This window comes from Lampris incognitus, chromosome 7 (genome assembly GCF_029633865.1).
Source record: "Lampris incognitus isolate fLamInc1 chromosome 7, fLamInc1.hap2, whole genome shotgun sequence".
In the NCBI taxonomy this organism is placed as follows: domain Eukaryota; kingdom Metazoa; phylum Chordata; class Actinopteri; order Lampriformes; family Lampridae; genus Lampris; species Lampris incognitus.
In genome coordinates, this window is record NC_079217.1 from 38009468 (window position 1) to 38034402 (window position 24935).

Consider the following 24935-nt stretch of genomic DNA (forward strand, 5'->3'; position numbering starts at 1 on the left):
ACGCTGATAGGCTTTCGTGACACAGCGTCACGGGAATTTCTTGCTCAAGTTGAATGTTGTAACGTACACGGACGGGTAAGTAGACACATTAGCCCTTGGCTAACGGGTCAAACCTTTTAGTGGGATGTGCACGGACGCGCTTCCCGAAGGAGGGGGGTAGTGTAACGTGCATAGATAAGTAGACACGTTAGCCCTTGGCTAACGGGCCGGACCCTTTAGTCGAGCAGTTAGCGATGTCCAGGGTCTGAAATTAACACTCGCCACATGGCGAGTAACAAAAAAGTGAAATTCAACCACTTAACCCCCCCCCCATCGCTCTCACTCTCTCCCTCTCCTTAGCAACAGCAATAACAGAAATTAACCAACCAAAGTGCATTAGAACAATAACTTAGCAACAACAATAACAGAAACTAACCAATCAAAGTGCATTAGAATGTTGCTAGACGCTACTGGCGGGTAACATTACGCACACACTGGAGAGGAACAACGACAGCAGCACTCGTCAAACTTGGTACTAGCCTACTCGATTATTTTAACTAACATTAGCGAGCAACACCAGTTATGTGGCAATATTAAGAAAGCGCAAAAAACACCATCAAAAAGACAAACACGCCCCGAAGAGGAGGAAGAAGCCACCATCGCCACCAAACCGAAAAAAATAAAGTTTAGTGAAAAGTGGAGGTATGACGATAAAGGAGATGCGAGAGACTGGCTGGAGTATAATGCACAGACCATGATAATGAGTTGTTCTGTCTGTCGCCAGTATGCCAAAAACCATAGCAATTCATTTGTCATCGGTAACAAGATAATGAAGGTAGAAAACATCAAGGAACATTAGACCTCCAGATGTCACATAACCTGTATGAATGCCTCTCGGGCTCAGTCGGAGCCTGTCCTCACAACATCCTCTGTAAAGGTGCTAATAGCCATGTCCGAGCAGACCTGCATGAGAATGCAGAACATGTTTAGGACTGTGCATGCCATTGGCAAGAAGGCGAGACCACTGTCCGACTTCGAATGGATGTGCGAGTAAGTGAATTTAGTTGTCATCTCAAAATATCCTTATACAGCGTAAACAAAGGGCTGGCTGTAGCTAACGTTAGCCAGCTAGCACTAGTATGTGACACCTAGCTTATACTAACGTTAGCTGTGTGCTAGCCTCAACACCACGAAACAGGTTAAAACTGACTGGCGGTCCAAGGGTCCACGGTGGTGTAGCGGTCTAAGCATCGGCTTTGTGTCGATGCAGTTGCCCACTGGGGGCCGGGGTTGGTGCCCCGGTCTCGTTAGATCCGACTATGTCCAGACTCGGTGAAGCAGAAATAATTGGCAGCGCTGTCTTCGGGAGGGGAGCGGAGTCGGCTTGTGTTCGTCACATGAATGTGTCTCTGTGTGTGTCTGAAAAAGCAGTGGTTCAGCCTGGATTCGCCTCGAGGCGAGGCGTCTTCTTCGAGACTGCCGACTGGAGAGATGCAGTTGGCGAATGCATGCAGTACGAGGGAGGGTGTTTGAACTAAAATAGGGATCAATTGGCCACTAAATTGGGAGAAAAGGGGAAAAATCAGAAATAAATTTATAGAAAAAAAAACTGACTGGCAGTCCAACCTCAACTCAGACACATTCTCGGATTTACTGATGGTGCAGCTGTCATCTCCCGAGATCAGGGAGTGTGATCCAACCAGTGCTGTTGATCTGTGGCACTAAGACTCTTGTAAGGAGCAGGAGGCCAGACTTCATGGACGGTGCAAAGAGAGTGGCTGCTGTAGAGTGAGTAGTCTGGGACTAGGGATGGGTATGTGGCGCACTCGAGTAGTTATAATAATACTGCGAATAAAGCATGAAATTATACTTGTAACATTTTATCTTTTAATCATTGACCAATTTTACATAAAACATTGTAGCGAATTCGGGGGGCAGTCCGGGAACCGCCACAACCAGGACGCGAACCCGTGTCTCCCACTCCGCAAGCGACAACGTGAACCAGTCGACTAAAGGGTCTGACCTGTTAGACAAGGACCAACGTGTCTATTTATCCATGCACGCTACACTACCCCCCTCCTTCAAGCATATCAGCTCCCTCACGCCTCTGGGCGCATGCGCTTCCGATGACCTCACGGTCTCACCATCCTACTTCTGACACCAATATAGCGAATTCGGGGGGCAGTCTGGGAGACCGTCACCACAGCCAGGACGCGAACCCGTGTCTCTCGCTCCACAAGCGACAACGTTAACCAGTCGGCTAAAGGATCAGCCCCCTTAGACAAGGACCAACGTGTCTACTTATCCATGCATGCTACAATATTTTTGCTTCAGATCTGCTCTTGTCACATTTTTAAAAGCTTTTATTCAACACAATACCATATTCTCTCATTGATATGTACTGAAAACGTATGCATACCACAAAAAAGGCTACTAATTATTTTGGCCGGTAAAAAATATGCTTGGCCGGTAGATTTTTTTCATCTACCAGTCCCCTTGGCCAGTAAACCAAAAAGTTAATTTTGGGCCTTGGCGATGGCTCCCGCAGTACAGGCGGTACGGGTTTACGTCCCGGCTGTGGCAGTTCCTGTGGTTTCCCCCCCCCTTTCAACTCACGCGAATGACGCAAAATTCATGTATTCGCGCCATTCGCGTCATCTGGCATCATTCGCGTTGCCCGGCGCGAAGTCTATTCACATCTTTGCATTGACTTTACATGTAATCTCATCTCGTGAAAAGATTGCTTCGCGTTTGGTGTGAACACAACGTAAGAGCAACTATTGAGGATGAAACAAGGAATATCCATAAGTACATCAGAAAAACAGCCCCCCCCCCCCCCGGACGAATTGCTGAGTGCATACCTCAGGCAGCACAAGACAGAGAGTGGAGAGGAAGAGGAAGAGGAGGTATCGTTGAAGATCAAGTCCCCTCCATGGGATGTACTGTCTACAGATAAAAGATTGGGCTGATATCGAGAAATCCTACCAGTGGCTAGAAAAGGCTGGACTGAAGGATAGCACAGAGGCTCTTATCATAGCAGCACAAGAACAGGCACTCAGCACTAGATCGGTTGAGGCAGGGGTCTAACACACAAGACAAGACTCAAGATGCAGGCTATGCAACGACGCCCCTGATACAGTCCAGCACTTAGTAGCAGGGTGTAAAATGCAAGCTGGGAAAGTGTACACTGAAAGGCATAACCAAGTGGCTGGCATAGTGTACAGGAATATCTGTACTGAATACAGACTGGAAGTCCCCAAGTCCAAATGGGAGACACTACCAAAGGTGGTTGAGAAGGGCAGAGCTAAGATCCTGTGAGATTTAAGTTCCGGACTGACAAGCAGGTACTGGCCAACCAACCAGACATTGTGGTGGTCAACAAGGAACAGAAGACAGCAGTAGTGATCGATGTAGCAATCCCGAGTGATGGCATCATCTGGAAGAAAGAGCATGAGAAGCTAGAGAAATACTAAGGGCTAGAGGGAGAACTACATCGGATGTGGAAGGTGAAATCCATAGCGGTCTCAGTGGTAATAGGAGCACTAGGAGCTGTGGTCCCCAAACTGGCAGAGTGGCTCCAGCAGACTCCAGGAACATCTGAGGTCTCTGTCCAGAAGAGTGCAGTCCTAGGAACAGCTAATATACTGCATAGAACTGTCAAAATCCCAAGCTTCTGGTAGAGGACCCAAGCTTGAGGAAGACATACACCACCGATAAAGGGGGTGAGAGGGAGAGTTTATGTAAATGTGTGTGTGTGTGTGTGTGTGTGTGTGTGTGTGTGTGTGTGTGTGTGTGTGTGTGTGTGTGTGACCATGCCTACATTAGGGTGAGCAGACATTTCACTTCACGTTGCACTGCATTCTATATTGATCTTGTCCCTTGTCCCACATATTTAGACAATGTTGTGCATTTTGAAGCAAAAATTGTAAGTCTCTTTTTATCTAAGCATTAAATGATCCGTTTTGATTACGATCCAATATTATTCTCTGGCATTTTGTGCTCTCTCATATCACAGAGTTTGATTAGTCATAAATTAACATGCTCTTCAGGCAAGAAACACTAACAGGGCACATTGCCAAGGATTTCTCTTATTTACTGCTGTCAAAATTAACGTGTTAATTTTTTCAATTGATTTGAAATATTTAACGCGTTAAAAATATTAATACAGCGCAGCTATGCTTTGTTTACTAGGAAGTGTCAGCTATGCAAAGTGGTTTCACAGGCAAATCGGGGGATTTGGCTGTGCATTTTTACTCTTGCTTGTTGTCACATGGACAGACAGCTGTCTTTTTCCCCTACTCGACACAATACGCTTTTCGCTGGGTTCAACGCACATCTGACTAGGTGTTCAGGAAGTCACAGAGGGCAGCGCAAAATACAGTTTTTAGTGGGACTTTTCAAAAATTCTAGCAGGAAAAGTTCGTCATTAACTTTATTTTCATTTTATTTTAAATTATTCATATTATTACATTATTTATTTTATTCTATATTATCTTTTCCTCTTCAGTGTCATGTGGAGGTCAGGGAGAATACCTGTGGAGTGGTAGACTTGGGTGGTGGTTCATATTGTAGCGAATTCGGGGGGCAACCACAGGAACTGCCGCGGCCGGGACACGAACCCGTATCGCCCGCACGGCGGGAGACATCGCCAACCGCTCAACTAAAGGGTCCGACCCGTTAGTCGACTGGTTAACGTTGTCGCTTGCGGAGTGGGAGACACGGGTTCGCGTCCCGGCTGTGGCAATGGTTCCCAAGCTGCCCCCCTAATTCGCTACAATATATTTAAAGAAGGGGACCGGAGGGTGTGCTCAAATTATCTGGGCATCACACTCTAGGGTGCTGGAAATGAGGCTCTGACCGATTATCGAACCCCGGATCCAGGAGGCACAATGTGGATTCTGTCCTGCCCGTGAAACAACGGATCAACTCTTTACCCTTGCAAAAGTGCTGGGGGGGAGCATGGGAGTTTGACCAGCCAGTCTACATGTGTTTTGTGGACTTGGAGAAGTCTTACGACCGTGTACCCCAGGGCATTCAGTGGGGGATACTGCGGGAGTATGGGGTACTGGGGCAGTTAGTACAAGCCATCCAGTCCTGTGTAACCAAAGTGAGAGCTGTGTCCGTATTCTCGGCATAAAGTCAAACATGTTTACTGTGGGTGTCGGACTCCGTCAAGGTTGTCCCTTGTCTCTGATTCTGTTTGTGATATTCATGGACAGGTGTCCATTTTGGGAACCTCCGAATTGCATCTCTGCTCTTTGCAAATAATAATAATAATGATAAATCAATCTTATATAGCACTTTTCTATCACTCAAAGTCACTTTACAATAAACGGGGCGAAAGAAGTCAACAGATAAACATAACACAAACATAGAGGGGTGAATGAGAAGGGGGGCTACGAGAGGGAGAAGCGGCAACCACACACGATGCTAGCAGTACTCTCTGACGTAAACAGATACAAAAGGGCAAGAAAAACAAAAAAACAACAGCACTCTAGACGTTGATTTTCTTTAGTGGTTTACTCCTGTAGCCTATTCCTCTCCCGAGGTATCCACTGGGCAGCGGCACTATTTAACCCATAGCTGGGGGCTGGTTTGTGGGCATCAGGGAATATCCACACACCGGTGGGCCTGCGTACTGCACGTCTTGGGGCCAGACCTAATCGGAGTCATTGTAGCTCAGCCAGGGTCCAAGGTGTACCCAGTTACCGTGTGTCGCCACGAGGAGGCACTACATAGGGCTTACTGTTGGAGAGGCTATGTACTGGCAGGGAGAGACTTAGGTGCTCGGCTGTCCTGTGTGCATTTCTGCTAGCCAGCGGTGAAGGTTGAGAGTGAGACGTAGCAGGCACAGAACACTACACCAACACACTAGATGCAACAACCCTACTTGTTACGCAAGAATGTCAGACGCAGGTAATGTGGTTTTGTTGGCTTCATCAGAATGCGACCTCCAGTGCACACTGGGGAGGTTTGCAGCTCAGTGTGAAATGGCCAGGATGAGAGTCAGACCCTCCAAGTCTGAGACCATGGTTCTCTACCAGAAAACAGTGGATTGCTCCCTTCGGGTTGAGGATGAGTTGTTGCCTGAAGTGAAGGAGTTCAAATATCTCAAGGTCTTGTTCACGGATGAGGGTAGGATGGAACGGGAGATTGACAGGTGTATTTGTGCAGCATCAGCAGTAATGCAGACGTTGTACCGGACCGTTGTGGTGAAGAGGGAGCTGAGACGGAAGACAAAGCTCTCAATTTACCAGTCAATCTTCGTCCCAACCCTCACCTATGGTCATGAGGTTTGGGTAGTGACTGAAAGGGTGAGATCATGGATAAAAGCAGCTGAAATGAGTTTCCTCCTTAGGATGTCTGGGCTCAACCTTAGAGATAGGGTGAGGAGCTCGGACATCTGGAGGGAACTCGGAGTAGAGCCACTGCTCCTTCACGTCGAAAGGAGCCAGTTGAGGTGGTTCGGGCACCTGATTAGGATGCCTCCTGGGCACCTTCCTTTAGAAGTTTTTCGGGCACGTTCAACTGGGAGGAGACCCCAGGATAGACCCAGAACTCGCTGGTGGGACTACATGTCCAGTCTGGCCTGGGAACGCCTTGGGATCCCCCAGGAGGAGCTGGAGGGCATTGCTGGGGAGAGGCCCATCTGGAGTGCCTACTTAGCTTGCTGCCACCGTGACCTGACCCCAGAGAAGCGGCTGATGATGAGATGAGATGAGATTATCTTTTCCTCTGCTGTTATACTCTTGCTCACTATCGGTGAGCAAGAGTGTAGCAGCAGGTGGGATATAAATGTGTCAAGTTGAGCCCCAATATATATTATATCTAAGTATCATATATCATGTCATATATCATATATATGTAGCTTTTTTTTTACTTTGACGCAGCAATGCAGTGCAGTACTAATGAAGCCCCTCGGTTTCATATGAGTTGAAAATGAACACATAATGAACATTGTGATTTCACAACACTTTAAATTCAACTGGCACTTGAACATGGAGCGTCTATTATTTATAATCTTACCTGGGCACGCTTTTATTTATAATTATCATTTATATGAGTGCATACAAGAAACTATTGCCTTCTAAGCTGATAGCCTTGATGGTTTGGAAATTCAACTGGCACTTTAACATATAGGCTTGGGTTTTGTTATTATTTCTGTTAGTGCATATAAGAATTATACCTTTCAAGATGACAGTCAGTTTTGATGGCCTTGGTGGTTTTATTGGAAATCTGTAGTTCACAGAAGAGAATCTGTGTTCAATGTTCAAAAGATGCTATTAAACAATAGTATTTGGATTTAAATATCCTTCTTTTGTGTTGACTCTACATTAATTCCATGATCATGCATTTAAATATCCATTATTACAAGCTTCAGTCCTAAGAAGAAAAAAAAGCAATTAATCACGATCAATCACAGCAAATTGTGTGATTAATTCGTTTTTTTAATCGATCGACAGCCCTATTCTTATTATTTACCATTGGTCATGACCTAAGCAATTTATTTTCTAATCTGTTATTCAAGCATATTATATAGCCTAAGCTATTGTCATGCACCGACAGTGAGCAAGAGTGTAACAGCAGGTGGGATATAAATGTGTCAAATTGATCCCCAATATGTATTATATCTAAGTATCATATATATGTCCATCCATCCATTGATTCAGTATCCAAACCACTTATCTTGCTCTCAGGGTCACGGCGATGCTGGAGCCTATCCCCGCAGTCATTGGGCGGCAGGCAGGGAGACACCCTGGACAGGCCACCAGGCCATCACAGGGCCGACACATTCACACCTAGGGACAATTTAATACAACCGATTCACCTGACCTACATATCTTTGGACTGTGGCAGGAAACCGGAGCACCCGGAGGAAACCCACTACCACCGCTGCCATATTTATATATCATATATTTTTATTTTAGTTAACCATGAAGAGTGGGCATTATGAATCTGTCCCGCCAAACCTTACAGTTTTTCCTGCTTTTGAACTGTTTGCATCTTGTCACTGTAAACTGTAGATGTCAGAGGTGATATTTGTGGATATTTAGCTGAACAATATTTGACTCGGAATATTATTAAGCCACTGCTAATTGATTTTATCAACAGTTCATTACTGCAGTGTGCCCGTGCATCTCATCACCATGTTCTTAAAAAATGTCTCCAGCAGTGTACCTCCTCTAAATAGTGTGCATGTTTTGCCCCTGGCCATTCATCATGTTCTACATTTTTGGTTATGGTACCAAATAAACACCAGCAAAACCAAGAACGGTAAAGCAACCCATTCTCTATGTTTAGGCTGTAAAGTGACCAGAAGTGGACAGTATACAAGACAGTGACTGACATTGATGATGTGCGGTTTAAACAGTCACACCACGGTTCTGCCAAATTTCATTGTGCGAAACAGTGATGGAAAATCAAACAAATAATCAGGTAATTTATCTCAGAGTCGGACCCAAGCAATCGGATCCAGGTTTAGAAATGGCCTGAGAGTTTGTTTTATAAATGGGCTCGAAAAGCAGACCGCTTGGATATTGCTCTGTTGTATTTAATTGGGCTTGCCTCACACACAACTTTTAAGTTTTTCTTTTGAAAATACTTGAACTGAAATCAAAGGAGAGGGCCTTTAGAAAATATTAATACATCTAGCCAATGAGAAAAAAATTGCCTCTTGCTAAAGGAGGGACATTTTTTTAAGCTGTTCACCACCATGCACGGACGTCTTGCAAGTGCAGCAAGTGGTTGCACCTCCCTAGCACTTTGATAGCAGAGCCACTGATTTGTGGAAAATATTTTCCCCTGTGAGGGCTCTTTGGGAGCTGGCACTGGTTTGCCACTGCAGTGGCCATTCTGGTAAATAACGTATGGGCTTGTTATATCCCCTCCAAGCTGGGGAACACTCTCAGCACCAGCCACCTCCTCATTAGCCTGCTGCTCATAGCAATGCAAAGAACAGCGTTACCGGGAGAAAAAAAAGAGAGAGAGTGAGAAACAGAGTGGCAGAGAGATTGAGGGAGACGGAGAGGACGGTAACAGGCAAAGTGAGCAGAAAAAAGATATGAGAGAGGGGGGATGACGGAGAAACAATATGGATGACAAAAGGAAGAGAGTGAGAGGGATGACGAATGCTTCATGTCTGCAGCCTAATACACACACACACACACACACACACACACACACACACACACACACACACACACACACACACACATACAAACATAGAATATGTTTGAAGGTATTAGGATATGTACAGAAAAAAAAGTTAAAAATAAATGTGTGGGACGTGTAGCTAAAGAGGGAGAGAGCCACACTGTAGCACTCCTTCCTAATCAACAAGCAGCAGCTGCCTCTGCAGGCCTGGGCAGAACAGAGGAGTGCTGTTGGGAGGTATCCAGCTGTGAGTGTGTCAGGTGCTCTCCATTCAGCCAGCTGTTTGCAAACCCTCACACAGACAGGACCCACAAGCTGATTTGGGACCGGTACCCAATCAAAACTAAACATGATAGCACCGCTTCCGTCCACCATCTCCAGATCAACACTGTGTGATGTATTCAAACGTCTAGTTTCCTCACATTATAATGGTACTCCTGTGCTCAACTCATATAAGCCTTCTTTTTTTCTAAATCTAGTAGACTTTGAATTAATTTTAGTAGCTGTTGCCTTTGGGTAATCATATGCTAACATGCAAGCACTGGCTACAATTATTTTTAAATTCAATTATTCAAAGCAATGGCCATGCATGCATTAAACCATGGGACTGCTAACTGTGTTAAATGTATCAGGAGCTGTAAGATGCTTAACACATCTCAGTGAGCCCAGGTATGAAGATAAAGAATATAGACTATTGGGGCATCCGAGTAGCGTAGCAGTCTATTCCGTTGCCTACCAACACCGGGATCACCAGTTCGAATCCCTGTGTTACCTCCGGCTTGGTCAAGTGTCCATACAGACACAATTGGCTGTGTCTGCGGGTGGGAAGCAGGATGTGGGTATGTGTCCTGATCGCTGCACTAGCGCCTCCTCTTGTCGGTCAGGACGCCTGTTCGGGGGGGGAGGGCTGGGGGAATAGCGTGACCCTCCCACATGCTACGTCCCCCTGGAGGCAGTCCTCACTGTCAGGTGAAAAGAAGCGGCTGGCGAGTCCACATGTATCGGAGGAGGCATGTGGTAGTCTGCAGTCCTCCCCAGATCGGCAGAGGGAGTGGAGCAGCGACCAGGATGGCTCAGAAGAGTGGGATAATAGGCCGGATACAATTTAGGAGAAAAAAGGGGGAACCCCCCCCAATAAATATATATATATATATATTTATTTATATTTACACACACACACACACACACACACACACATACATATATATATATATATATATATATATATATATATATATATATATATATATACATATACATATACATATACATATATACACATAGACTATTCATTCAACTCAATTTCAGTTCGTCCAACCCCCAAGGAGAAAGAGCTGAGGGTAATTTGTTCATCTTCACTTGATAGGTTCCAATCATATTTCGCCACATTGGATTAAGAAAATATACAGAGGGATTAGACTATGGAGGATATGTTTATCTATTCTGTTGAACCAATGATTACAGAAATCAACTGGTTATAATCTCTTTTTCTCGCTCTCTTACCCTTTCTGTGTATCTACGTGGATATGTGTGTGTGTGTGTGTGTGTGTGTGTGAGACAGAGAGAGAGCATCATACACATGATTTTGTGTGTCTCTGAGAAGGCTTGTGCACATGCCGCTGAAGAATCGATCCCATTGCTCTCAAGTTATTAGCATTACAGCAGCGACAGTCCATCAGCCAGGTTCTAGATTGAAATAAAAGACCCCTGGTCTCAAGCTCAGGTTAAAAGTTAATGGCCACTAAACAAGGGGTCTGGAGGTCTCCGCTCTAGGGAGGACGTCTGAATAATGGACACAGACTCATGCATATATATATATATATTATTCGAACGGCTTATCCTGCTCTCAGGGTCGCGGGGATGCTGGAGCCTATCTCAACAGTCATTGGGCGGCAGGCGGGGAGACACCCTGGACAGGCTGCCAGACCATCACATAGGGCCGACATACACACACACACACACACACACACCCACACACATTAACACCTAGGGACAATTTAGTATAGCCAATTCACCTGACCTGCATGCCTTTGAACTGTGGGAGGAAACCGGAGCACCCAGAGGAAACCCATGCAGACCTGGGGAGAACATGCAAACTCCACACAGAGGATGACCTCCAAGGTACGACCACCCTGGGGCTCGAACCCAGGACTTAATTGCTGTGAGGCGACCGCGCTAACCACTGCACCACTGTGCTGGCAGCAATAATCATGTTCATCCTAAATACAAGCAATTATAATGGCAATGCTTACCACTGAGTGTGAACTGGCTAAACAGATAGACTTTAAAGACATTATAAAGGGCTTTACATCCAGTAAAACAGAGGAGATGGCTGTATAAGAAGCATACATGAAGCCATATGGTTAAGCAAAAATTTTATTTTCTACTAGGAAATGTGTGGTGTAAGTGTAGCAGATCTTTGTTGACCTTGGTGTGTTTGTGTGTCAAAGATTTCCATTATAATGTGTGTGTGTGTGTGTGTTTGTACTTTTGTGTTGCCCCCGTTACTGAGTAAGTCTCTCTCAGATTACATGTATGTGTTTAGTAGGAGAAAGAGCATGTGCATGTGTTGACATTAGTACAACAGATTTAGGGAGGGGGGGGCTTTTCAGGGGCCCAGCCATTTCTGTATGTGAGCCTGTTCACACACACACACACACACACACACACACACACACAAAGACCTTATTGGGTGCACTTCAGTAAAATCAGGTAAACAGCGGCCAGTGAAGACCAATCAGTTAATATTGATTGACTAGCAGCGGTTGTTGGTTTACCTTCTGGTGAACATGCATCTCAGTCTTTAAGAATTTGTTGGATGAAGCCAGCGACACTTTGAAACTGCCGTTTAACTGTAGTAGTTTTTTTTTTCATTTAAGATGGTTGCGGGCACTGCGTAGAAGGAATAAACCCATTTTTGATCATGAAGTCTTTTAACATAATGACATGGACAACATGGATCAATAAAATGCATTCTAGATGTGCTGACACAAAGATTTGAACAAAATCCAATCAGTAATTTTTGTGTATTTACATACCAACAACCTTTTGTGAAGGACTTGTTTTTCAGTGACAAAAGAATGAGTGATCAAAGCCTTGCATAGGCAGATTTCTATAATACGCTAATTAACCAAGCCACCAGCACTATATAGATTTCAAACTCTTCAATGTTAATTCAGTGATTACAATTAAGTTGGTCAAAAGCTTCCTTATAATTTAAGTTTAATACAGTTCAAGTCATATGTTACTGGAATTTAAATGAATGTAATTATGAATAATGAATCATTTTATGAATAATGAGTGAACTAGGCGGCACGGTGGTGCAGTGGTTAGTGCGGTCACCTCACAGCAAGAAGGTCCTGGGTTCATGCCCTGGGGTAGTCAAACCTTGGAGGTCGTCCCGGGTGGTCCTGTGTGGAGTTTGCATGTTCTCCCCGTGTCTGCGTGGGTTTCCTCCAGGTGCTCTGGTTTCCTCTCACAGTCTAAAGACATGCAGATCAGGTGAATCGGCCATACTAAATTGTCCCTAGGTGTGAATGTGTGTGTGGGTCGGCCCTGTGATGGCCTGGCGGCCTGTCCAGGGTGTCTCCCTGCCTCCCACCCAATGACTGCTGGAATAGGCTCCAGCATCCCTGCGACCCTGAGAGCAGGATAAGTGGTTTGGAAAATGGAGGGATGGATGGATGAGTGAACTAAAAAAATTAGAACTTTTTGAGATTGGTTTGCGATTGTTCATATTAACACTGACGTTTGAATGAAAAAATATGACAATAGCACAGCACAAAAATTAGTGCTTACCCAACACTCTTGGCTTTTACACAGTGAGGTTTAGTCAGCCCTAAATAGCACACCAAGTCTGTGCAGAAACTTCCCACCGCAGCAGACCAGACATGGAATAGTACAGCAGGGCAATACTGTGCCACTTGTATGTATGCCCCTTGTTTCAACCTATCTTCCCTCACAGAGCTTTATCTGAGGTGTACGTAACCTCTGAGGTATATGATGCAAGTTACAAGACAATGCTGTGGCTTTCCCATCAATTATGTGATCAATACGGTTGCATGAGAAGTGATGCCTTTACATTAAGCTGCACATATTTCATCTCCTGTTAAATGTGAAGGATTCATTTTATGAACGAGGCTTTTTCATATGTTTATTCCTCAAACAATGTTAGAGAAGACAACTTCGTAAAAGTGACTTGTATCGATATTGATAATACATCCATCCATTATCTGAACCGCTTATCCTGCTCTCAGGGTCGTGGGGATGCTGGAGCCTATCCCAGCAGTCATTGGGCGGCAGGCGGGGAGAAATCCTGGACAGGCCGCCAGGCCATCATAGGGCCAGACTAAACGATTAACCCATGTATTATTTAAATTATTAAGTTTCCTTTATTAATCCCCTTGGGGAATTTCAGTTACTGCAAATTAACCCATCCTAGCTGTGATCTGTGTAGCTCGGAGCAGTGGGCTGCCACCTTCATGCTGCACCCGGGGAGTAACTCCAGTTCTTTTCCCATTGCCTTGCTCAGGGGCACAGACAGACCCTTACATGCATGTCATTTTGGTTTTGGGGAAAACTGGAGCACCCAGAAGAAACCCACTGCAGACATGGGGAGAACATGCAAACTCCACACAGAAAGGACCTGGGATGACCCCCAAGGTTAGACAACCCGGGGTTCGAACCCAGGACCTTCTTGCTGTGAGGTGACAGCACTAACCACTGGGCCACCATGCCACCCAATGTAATAATAATATATAAGATGAAATTAATTTAAATGTTTCAGCTATAAAAGAACATGTATTCATGTGCATCCAGTACATTAACTGAGTATGCACATGTGAGACTGCATGTCTGGGACTTCACGGGATGAATGTTGGTTAATCCGTTTGTATACTATGAGATCACAGCAGCCATCTATTACTCCCCGATCAAGCTGACATGATTTATCGACCAAAGGCAATCCAGCATACAGCATTCTTACAACATATGTGCATTTCTTCTGCACACAAAATCTGCACACCATCAACACGAGTAGTATGGGTAGCATGGGATTTCAGACACGGTCAGCGGTAGGCACTAATGAAACAATAAAGAGACACTATAGGGTGTTGGAGTCGATATACCACCAAGAGGCATCATGCAGAGGACATGACAGTTTTATTATCAAACTTATTAATGTTTTTGCTACAATCTTAATCACTGTGAGTTTTTTATTTTTTTTAAACTTAATGCCACCAGAGCTTCTTGCAAAAAAAAACAAAAAACATACAACCCGGTCAGTATTGGAGATGGGGTGCAAAAAGGAGAGCAAACCAAGGTGGGGAAATGCATGAAGGTTGGTTGGGTGGTGGCTGGTCGGGGGTAGACTCCAGTAACCCCAGTCTAGACAAAGTGACATAATGAGGAATGGTTTTCTGGACTAGCAGGTCATAGAGCGGGAACCAATAGAAGAAATGGAAACTGTATAGGAAATGCCTCCCGACTTAGCCAAGAATCTATAACCTTGGAGTCGGCTAGTCTAACCATCTTTGGTTTTTTTCCTCATTATCTTCCTCAATACGATATCATAAGACTCTAAATCATCTTATGGCTGCAATACAAACAAAAAAAAAGGTCTGCTCTCTGGATGCCAAGCTTACAGTACAGAGCTATTGCGCCTGAGAAAGCAGCGGATTTACCTCCGTTAGATAAGAATTATAGCTTTGCGTGGAATATATAAAGAGACACATTTTTCATAAGTGCAAGGTCTGGCATTGGTGGGAGAAACAACACCCACAGCAGTCTCCCTCATTTGACCCTGCCTGGTTGCCTGTATAGTAACAACACCATCCGCTGTGTTTCTCTACCTCACCCTACCTCTCTCCATCTCTTTCTACTACGTTGTCATTCCTCCGTCAGTACAAACCATGACTATACGATCACGTGGTTTATGACTCAGTCTCCTTGCATGGACCTTAAGGTGAAATAGATCTCTCAGCAAAGATCTTTTAAATCGTCACTTTTTTGGATCTTCGCTTAGATTATGGTCTAGATTGCAGGAACAAGGCAGTCCTCAAATACCGCAGAAATCCTCCAGTGAGAGAAACCATAGGGAGAAAGATCCTTTTTTTTCTCTCTCTCTGTTTTGCTTCCACCAGGGCCTCCGGCAGGCCGTAGCATCTGTCTCATATCCGCTCTTTTTCTTTTGAAAGTCTCACAGGCTGCCTGGGTTTTAAGAGCATTGCTGCTGCCGAAGGCTACGTCTGCACTGGATGGGAAGCGGTGTCTTCTCCCCTCTCATCACTTCTATCATCTCCTCTTTCTTGTGCTTGGGTTTTTTTTCTGTCCAAGGGAAGACAATAAAGGTGAAGGGACGTCCACTGGCATTTCTGTGCCCTTCCAACTCCTATACGCTGTGGTTGCCACAGCAGTGTCAGCCGTCATCCATAGCCCTGTTCAACCCAATGGCTTTCAGTTCAGCTGTGGCGAAATAAGAGGCGTGTTACATCTGGATGCATGTGTGTGTGTGTGTGTGTGTGTGTGTATGCGTACGTGTGTGTGTGTATGCGTACGTGTGTGTGTGTATGCGTACGTGTGTGTGTGTATGCGTACGTGTGTTCATGTACCTGTGTTCCGGCGTGACGGGTTTCACCAGCGTGAAATCAAACCCTGAGGTCACTGATTGTACGAGATGGCTTCTATTCTGTATTTTGTTTACTGTGACACAATGGGACAGGATGATTGTGTGCAAGTGTTACTGCGTGTGTTTACGTGTGCATTCATTGCAGCTTAGGAAATGCAGAATTATGTTCAGGGATCAGGAGCGGATATCAACAGTGAGTCAGACAGCATGAAGACATATAGGAGCACTGGAAAACAAGATGTGTAAGTGTGTATGTGTGTGTGTAAGTGTGTGTAAGTGTGTGTAAGTGTGCTTGTGCCCACGTTTGTAGGTGTATAGGTGTTTATATGGGACTGAGTGCAAACAGAGGGACTGCAACTGAGAATGAGAAAGCTTTAATATTGAAAGATATCTTAAAAAGGAATAAAAATAAATTAAATAATAATAGATAATATAATAAATTAATAAATACATAAATAAATAAAATAATAATCTTAAAAGAGTTTTAGAGATATATCTTCATGATTATATTGTGTGTGTGCGCGTGTGCGTGTGCATGTGCGTGTGCAAATACAGGCTGCCATCTCCATCTGAACTCCAGTACCCTAATCCAGAGAAGGCCATGTGAATTAATAATGGCCTCTCCTTTTCAGACGTTGAATGGCCCCTCTGTCATTCTCTCAGTTTCTGTGGTAACAAATTGCCTGTTGAGGTCAAGGCACTTGTTGGGAGTGGCAGAGAAAGGCAGCATACACACCAACACTCACACACACACACACACACACACACACACACACACACACACACACACACACACACACACACACACACACACACACACACACAAACACGCACACACAACATTGTGAATGACTGAGTCTGACAGCGTTCAGATTCAGAATTGACCCAAGAGCAACCCCAGTGGACAAAAGTGAATGTCTGATTAATATTAGAGGATAACTATTATTAGAAAATTTGAAATATTAGGCCTGTTCCACACCGCTTACCTTTACCTATGCGTGAGGGCCACCTTGCTGAACTACTGCGGCTGGCATGCATGTGGGGTCATCACAGACACCATTGCTACTGCAGCACTGCAACTGCCAGCCTATCTTTCTACATCGAGTTTGCCTTGGATAATGGCCATCAATAATTGAATGTTTCATTTCATTTCATTAAATTATAAATTATTATCCATCCATCCACCCATTATCCAAATCATTTATCCTGCTTAGGGTCACGGGGATGCTGGAGCCTATCCCAGCAGTCATTGGGCAGCAGGCAGGGAGACACCCTGAACAGGCCACCACTCCATCACAGGGCCGACACACACATTCACACCTAGGGACAATTTAGTATGGCCGATTCACCTGACCTACATGTCTTTGGACTGTGGGAGGAAACCGGAGCACCCGGAGGAAACCCACGCAGTCTAATTTGAAAAGCATAATAATAAATAATATGGTTCAGGACAACTAAGCCTCCAGTGAGTTTGGTTCTTTGTAAGGTTGTAGGTTTGATTTGTGCACACTTTCCTTCCCAGATAACTGTGATATGAGGGAGTGCATTTCTGTAATAAATTTAGGTGGTGGTGCTAGGGGGAATCATAGAAAAACAAAAATTAAATCCGAGGTAAAATGTTCATTTTGATAGTTGTGACTCTGCCTTGTAAAGACACATAAAGAGAGTCCCACCTCTTCAGATCATCATATAAATGTATTATATTATGCATTATGAATTTAAAAATATATATATTTTGTCATGTCTGTGACATTCTGCAGATAGAGGCATTGAAAATATAGTGAAATGTGTCAGTTATGTAATGTGATGTGGTCGGTATGATGTCAATATGACGATCAAGAGATCATTTTCACTATCTATTTTTGCTGAACCACGCGCCTCAAGCAGAGAAAAATAGGCATCACTTCTATTCTCCAGAGTTGCATGGCTGCAGGCTGTGTGGCTGCTCCAGCCTGTTAACCTGGGCGCATAAATGAAAAGCAAGAGGTTCTGTGGTGCTCAGGTAGGCGGTGTGGCTCTGGTTAGAGGACTCAGAAGGACATTTCTGAGTCCTACTGCAATAGCTTTGATGCACCATAGGATTCTCTTAGGAATATGGGACATACCAAAAGAAATACTTAAATTTTTACATTGCAGTATTATATTGCCATCATGGAAAATTGCTATAAACAGATGGTGCTATTAAGAAGGTAGGGAAAGCTTAGCTTCCCCAAAATGATCACTGAAAAAAAAAACATAAATCCTATCTATCTATATGATAAATGAGTCACAATTCAGCGCCAAAGATTCAAACAGCGGTGGGTTGGTTTACTGAGCACTTAAAACAGGATATAAATAATTGGTCTTAACACTCAACAGGGTAAGCTAATTTTTTTAAAACAATGCATTCCTTTGCTTTGTTTTTACTTTTACTGTAATGTTTCGCAAATTGAGCTCCCCCATACCTGATGCCCTAGCATCACGCATGGCTATCAACATACATTGGTCTATAGTAATGAAAGTTAACTAGAGAGAGGATGCTTCAGGAATTAAAAAAGAAATAACATTACGGTGGCCCAGTAGTTAGCACTGCTGCCGCACAGCAAGAAGATCCTGGGTTCGAGCCCCAGGTCCTTTCTATGTGGAGTTTGCATTTTCTCTCCGTGTCTGCGTGGGTTTCCTCCAGGTGCTCTGGTTTCCTCCCACCATCATAAAGACATGCATGTTAGGGTTAATACGCCTGTCTGTGCCCCTGACCAAGGCAACGGAAAGAAGAACTGGAGTTGGTCCCAGTGGCGCCCCCAGAAATTTTTCATAGGGGTGGCCAAATGGGGCCACTGCAAATCTTGGGGTGGCCCACCAAAACCAAAAGCCATGACTGCCTTTCAGGAAGTCTATCATGCTGTTGCAGTATTCTGTATAGGCTAGCTGAAAACTGTCAAGTTAAGGAATCACACACTGAAAAACTTTGGCTTCTTATTTTTCACAGTTAATGTTACTGAATGGACTAATACCGGTACAGTTAACATTTTGAGTTTCAATGTGTCATGTATCTGTATATATTGTAACGGGTTAGACATGTCCTTGTTACATTGTATATGTCCAGAAATGAAAAATGAAAATATCAGATAGAAGCATATTATGCATAATCAGAAGCATATGCAACTCGTGGCTGGGGGGGGGGGCAGTGGGGGGGCCAGGGATAGTATCAGGGTGGCCATGGCCACCCCTTGGGGGCGCCACTGGTTGGTCCCCTGGCGCTGCAGCTGCCCACTGCTCCTACACAATAGGATGGATTACAATCAGAGAACACAATCGGTGTAAGATTACAATGACAAAATAAAGAAGCTTTCTTCCTTTCTTCTAAATCTTATGGCAATGGTCCTTGATGTTATAAATCTTAAGGTTCAGTTCTGCTTTTGTCTTTGTGATCCACTGGCACTGATACCACTCTACTCTGACATCTTACATTTAAAATAAAGCGTGCGATAACTACATTAGCACACTAGCTGTAGTTTAGCAAACAACAAGAAATAGAATAAACATCTACAAATGTATTATTAGAGTATGTAATGACATAGCTTGGCCGAGAGAATGAAGATGTGTTCTTTGAACAGTATTTAGAGTAGATTAAAGTATTAGAAACTAGTTTCTCCAGCCACCCAATGACGTCACTACACATTACTTGGCGGCCAGAAAAAAAACTATTTCACTGCCACCCCAGTGATGAAGAAACAATCAGAAACAACAGCAGGTATTTTTTCATTTGCTATCCCTGTTGCAGATAAACAGACAGAGATAAGGTTGAAAATCTGCGAATTTTTCCTTTGAGTGCTGAATTTACTCGTTTTTTTTAAGTCAGACATGATAAACATGTTGCTGACATGGGCACATAATTGTAATGTTTTTGGTGTATAAAAGCAACACGTTAAAGGTGTGTTGACTGCTGTCTCTGATATAAACCATCATGGTAGTCTCAGAAGTGTAGAAAAAGCATTAGACTCCTCACAATAATCTACCATAATATTAACACCAGTTAGATCCGATCAGCTACTAAAGATGTATCAGTTCAGTAACATTGGAGTACTGTGCAAGCTACACAATCACAAACATAATGCAAATGCCAGTTTAAATAGTTCAATTATTGAACAAGCATTGCTCGTAATGCTGCTATAAGTAGACTTTGCAAACATAACGTGACTCTGTTTGTATAGTAGGGTCCCTATAAGAATAATTATATCCAATAATCCGAATAATAAAGTCCAAATAATTTATGATATTGTGATACTTAACTACTTAATATTGGGCAAAATAACCATATAAAATCATGCCTACTCATAAGAATAATATATTGTTAAATCTTAGAAACCTATAGCGATATCTCAGGAGTTAAAAAAAATGGAACAAAGTGAGACAAGATCACGTAAAGCAGTCTTAAATAACACAAACACACTATAAATCCATTTTGGATTTTGATACAATTACCGTACCTGTAGTTCTTGTCTTGTAGTTGTATATTGTTCATTTTTTTTAAACTTTCTAGGCAAAGTTTTTGGACTGACCCTAGTACACGGAAAGCAGGTAATTGGCAGCAAAGTTTTTTTTATGCACTAAAAGCTAAAAGCTTAAAAGCCAGGAGTGCTTTCTGCTGATTATCTTCTAATGGTTTCAAATTAGCTGAGCAGAATCGCCTACTCCCAGCACACTCACTGCTACATCACTCTTCCCACTGTCACATTGATGGCCAGGGGGAGGCACATGTAGGAAGTGGCAAGGAGTAGTGTGGTGGTGGCCGTGTTGGTGGTGGTGACTGTGGGGGGTGTTACAAGAAATACAGAAGAGACCAGTGAAAAGAGACTTGTATTCATTATTCTGTCCATGGATATCAATATTTGGCTGCTCAAACTAATAGGCTGAAATTGACTAAGGAAGGAGAGAAGGAGAGTGATTTTTTTATTTTCAGATACAAAAGCTTAATTTATTTTTTTTCTGTAACCTGAGTGCATTTTCAGAGTAGGATCGATATTGACAGAGTAATCCTTACAGTGTAATGAACATTTTGACTTTGATACCAAGCAATCTGCCAGAATGTAAGTGTAATGTAAGTTCAAGAGGTAGCATGTGGTAACACCTGCTGCCATCTCTGCTTCCTGTTCAGGAGCTAATTTCCAAAAGACTAGAGTCTAGTCCAGGCAGCCGTTGTTGGTGTACTAGTTTCCATACTTTTAACTGTTTTCTCACAAATACATCAGAGAACAGTCTACTTGAGATAAGAGTTATGAGAACAAAAATGGACGAAATAAAAGGGAAATTGGGTATGGAAAAGATTTCAGAGGAAGAGCAGGAGGAGTGAGCAAAATCGCTTTATTTTCTTGTTTATGCTTGCAGAAATATTGCTGAGTAACCCACTGGCCATCTTAAAGGACAAAACCGATCCCTCAAGAATAAAGCCCTCCAGTTTCACATCCATTAAATACACATCTGCCTCACAGAAAAATAATTAGCTCTCTGTGGTGGATCCCCTAGCAAATCAGACTGTTACAAGGTTAAACATTGATGAGTGGAAAGTGAAAAGTGGTTGTTCGTTAGCCAAGCGAGAATACAAGCGCAATCCTTCTTTCATCACTCATTAAAAATGATTCAGTGCAGAGGACTACAGCACTGACCATGATTTTCTCAAAACAAGCTCACATCTATACACACAACTAACTACACAAACATATTCTTCCCTAGTTACCCTCTGCCCCCCTAACCCCCTTGCTCTCTCTCTCTCGCTCTCTCGCTCGCTCTTTCCACTGCTTGTTGGGAAGGTTGGGTGTGTGAGCACGAGTGAGGGTAGTGCATGTGAGATTGGCGTGGAGTTTGAATTGTTTGCTGTACTTTCTTTCTGGATTTTCCCCTATATTCTTCATCTGTCCTATGTGCATGATCAGGTAAGCTTTCTTAATACCTTTTACCAAGTGTTGGGCGAGTCTTCAGTGGTTTTGTTGCGTGTGTTTTGGGAGGAATGGCATCCTCCAAGATGCCACCTCTGTCTGTCCGGCAGGGAGTAAAGATAGTTCTCGGGATAGTAACGTTACCGCGGAAGAGGTTCTGTTGGCTGTCGGTGAGCAGGTAGGATATGAGAAGTTATCTTTTGCATCAAGAATGAACAAAACAGTGGTTGTGTTCTTAAAAGAGGCACCTCATGGTTATCATCTGATAGAGAGTGGTGTGTTAATCAGGGACATGTTTGTGCAGGTCTCCCCGCTATCGGTTCCCTCCACACAGATCACCGTAGGTTTGGTAAATTTGCCAGTGGATTTAAAATAGTGGGTTTGGGATGTAAAGATTCCAGACTGAAGCATGTGCAGCCTATGAAGTGGCCTGTGTTCATGCTATTGGACTCGCCTACACAAACATTGGAGTTATCTTTCAGAGTAAAAAATGGTGATGGCTCTTATGTGGTGTATGTCAGCTCAGGACAGTTGAAATATTTCGAGCGTGGAAATGTGGGACACAACCACTTTGCATGCCCGCATAAACAGCAAGAGGTGGATAACTCCACTGAGACGGCAGGAGGCCCCACTTGTGCCAAGGCAGCGGGTTACCCCCGCTCGTGCTGAGGCAGCGGATAGCAGACCTGTGACCGGGAGTATGGTGGCGGAAAATGGTGTTGTGGATGCAGCAGCTGGTGCCACCTGTTCACATTCCGAGAATAATGATTTAGATAGGGAGAAACAGAGCCAGCCTGAGAAGAGACAGGCTTTTGTGACTGTAGAGAGTATGAGCAGTTCCCAGTCTGCAGGCACTGGAGGCCAGTTACCCTCCTCTGTACAGACTATAAGGTGCTTTCCGGAGCCTTATCAAACAAACTTAAGGATATCCTGGAAATAATTGTACATACAGATCAAACCTATTGTGTACCTCACAGAACAATCATGGACAATATTTTCCTTATGCGAGACATTGTTGATGTGGATGTGTGTAATTTTTACAATCTTAATTTTTGTAGTGTCTGTTTGGACCTGGAGAAAGCTTTTAACAGGGTAGATCACTCTTAGTTTTCTGCATTTCTGCTTTTGGTAATGGTGATGGGTTTCTGGCTTGGATTGGTTTATTTTATAGTGGTGCACAATGTATGGTGAAAATGGGGCAGGGCTGAGTAGGCCAATCCCTGTACGGTGAGGGATAAGACAGGGTTGTCCTATTTTAGGACACTCATATAGCGTAGCTATTGAGCCCTTGCTGTGCAGATTGAGAAATCAGATCAGTGGTCTCTCAGTGCCTGGGTTCCCCAATTTAGATCATCTCCCTAGTGTTTCTGCTTTTACTGACGATGTTAATATTTTTGTCTCCAGCCAGGGCGATGTTCACTGTTTGCAGGATACCCTGTCTCTTTATGAAAAGGCCTCATCTGCATGGGTGAACAGGGAAAAGAGTGAAGCCTTGTTGGTAGGACAGTAGCGGGATCAGGCAGTGCCCAGTCTGCCTGAAGGATTTGAGTAGGGGAAGGAGGGGCTGAAAGTGATGGGAGAATTGTTGGGCACTGAGAGCTTTCAAGCAAAGAACTGGAAGGGAACTAAGGAGAAAGTGTGTGCTCGGTTGTTTAAATGAAATGGTTGTTACTCCAGATGTCATATAGGGGAAGAGTTCTGATTGCCAATAACTTGGTCGCCTTGACTCTTTGGCAAAGTCTCAATGCTCTGACGCGACCAAGAGGCGTGATAGAGGACATTCAAAGAACCATCCTGGACTTTCTTGATCTGGGCAGCACTGGGGTCCGGGCAGCAGCCCTGTACTTGCCTGTGGCTGAAGGGGGGCGGGGACTAATCAGCATTCAATCCAAAATCCCCTCAAATGGACTTTGGACTTCATAAAGACTGCTTGCTATACAATTGTGGCCCAAGCGGGCTAGATACAGCTCATTTGCTGCTGAGTAGAGCTGGATAATCGGGCTATGGTTTTCTATTACAACTGGAAGATGTGGACCTTACTGGACTGAAACCTTTTTACAGCTCTGTACTGCAGGCATGGGAGATTTTTAAGATTGCACATGCCACAAATGAGACTCTGGACATGTAGTTGTTTGAGGAACCTTTGTTTTTTAACAACCTCAAAAAAAAAAACTCAAACACTGCAATCTGCTAGCCTGCAAGCCAGTCTGACAGAGGCTGGCTGCACCAAACTGGGCCAAATGATGAAGAGAGCAGAAACATCTGTGGACGTCCTGAGAGCAAAGCAGCATCACCTCTATCAGGCTGATCAACAGAGTGGTGGAGGAAGTATGTGCTGCGCTTCCACAATCGCTGAGAACATTTGCAGAAAACCAACTCTGTGTTGCCAGTGTAGTTTTCCCTCTGTCTATCACCCCAGCTGTGGGGGAATGGCAGGAAAGAGGAGGTCATTTGCTGTCTTCCATAACCCCCACCTGGATAAGTTTCAGGATGCAGGGAAAAACGCAGTCTACTAAATATGTGTTAAGGTTCTGAACCTGCACTCTCTGGCAGGGATGAAGGAGTCGAGGTGGACTGAGTTTTTTTGGTCCAGACATTTCCCCGAAAGGCAGCTGGAGGTCCCTGTACAAGCTACCCATTGAAAAACGGACAGCAGACCTCCAGTAGAGGGTGGTACATGAGGCAATAGCTAAAGATACAGAGCGTAAAATGAATTGGTGGGAAAAAAATTTCCAATGTTTACCGATGATCACAGGAACAAAACCGGCAGGAGTGCAAAGTTGACAGAAAAAGTTAAAAGCTGCCATAAAAAAAACAACTTTCATCCCCATGCTCAAACACTGAGCCACGGAGACTGCCTTTGCTCCTCAGTTGACATTTTCATAAGGCAAGATACGGTTAGGCCATGAAGAACGCTAAAGCGGTAGTCCACCATACTACAAAAACAACACCACAGATACCAGTAGATTACATTCAGACATGTATTATTATGTATTATTATGTATTATTACACAATTAGTGTTCTACTGTTAAAAAGGTGGTTTCAGGATCTTGGTGAAGTTTTTTCTTTCTGTTTGTTTACTTTTGGTCCAAAATATTGTGCTTTTTCTTTGTAATGGTTCAATAGGGAGGACTCTCTCTCTCTCTCTCTCTCTCTCTCTCTCTCTCTCTCTCTCTCTCTCTCTCTCTCTCTACCTCTCTCTCTCTACCTCTCTCTCTCTACCTCTCTCCCCCCCCCCCTTTGAATTGACCTGGGGTTCTGT

At 44.0% G+C, this 24935-nt stretch overlaps 1 protein-coding gene across 1 annotated transcript in view; it reads left to right on the forward strand.

The window, feature by feature from the left end:
* Positions 1-24935, forward strand: part of lsamp (limbic system associated membrane protein) — a 348196-nt gene that overhangs the window by 266899 nt on the left and 56362 nt on the right. The window lies entirely within an intron of this gene.